This window comes from Orycteropus afer, unplaced genomic scaffold (genome assembly GCF_000298275.1).
Source record: "Orycteropus afer afer isolate SDZICR_OR568_19922 unplaced genomic scaffold, OryAfe1.0 scaffold00002, whole genome shotgun sequence".
Taxonomy (NCBI): domain Eukaryota; kingdom Metazoa; phylum Chordata; class Mammalia; order Tubulidentata; family Orycteropodidae; genus Orycteropus; species Orycteropus afer.
This window is the reverse complement of record NW_006921589.1, coordinates 30,148,201-30,148,803: the sequence shown is the minus strand read 5'-3', so window position 1 is coordinate 30,148,803 and position 603 is coordinate 30,148,201. Positions and strand designations below refer to the sequence as shown.

Sequence of the window (603 nt, the reverse complement as noted above, 5' to 3'; positions counted from 1 at the left end):
AAATGATGCCAGAGACTGCATGATAGAATTTTGCAAGACTGACAACTTATCCACTGCAAATACCTTTTCTCAAGAACTTAAAAAGCAAGCATACATGTGGACCTCACCAAATGAAATACACAGGAATTGACTACATCTGCGGAAATGGATGATGGAGACGTTCAGTATCATCAGTAAGAACAAGGCCAGGTGACTGACTGAGGAACAGACCATCAATTGCTCATATACAAGTTCAAGTTGAAGCTAAAGAAAATTAAAACAAGTCCATGATGCTGAGCAAATCCCATTTGAATTTAAGAGAACATCTCAAGAATACATTTGACTCACTGAACACTAATGACCAAAGCTCAGAGGAATTGTGGGATGACATCAGGGATATCATACATGAAGAAACAAAATGTCATTAAAAAGACAAGAGAGAAAGAAAAGACCAAAATGGATGTCAGAAGAGACTCTGAAATTTGCTCCCAACTGGAGAGTAGCTAAAGCAAATGGAAGAAATGATGAAGTAGAGTTCCGGCAAGATGGCGGACTAGGCAGAAAGACTGCACAGACCCTCTTCAACAAAGAAAAGGGAAACCAATTAACACAGACACAGAAGAT

At 39.0% G+C, this 603-nt stretch overlaps 1 protein-coding gene across 1 annotated transcript in view; it reads right to left on the bottom strand.

Moving 5' to 3' along the window:
* The window catches only part of RAPH1 (Ras association (RalGDS/AF-6) and pleckstrin homology domains 1), a 73,485-nt gene that overhangs the window by 65,083 nt on the left and 7,799 nt on the right, over window positions 1–603 (bottom strand). The gene's annotated exons all lie outside the window — the stretch shown is intronic.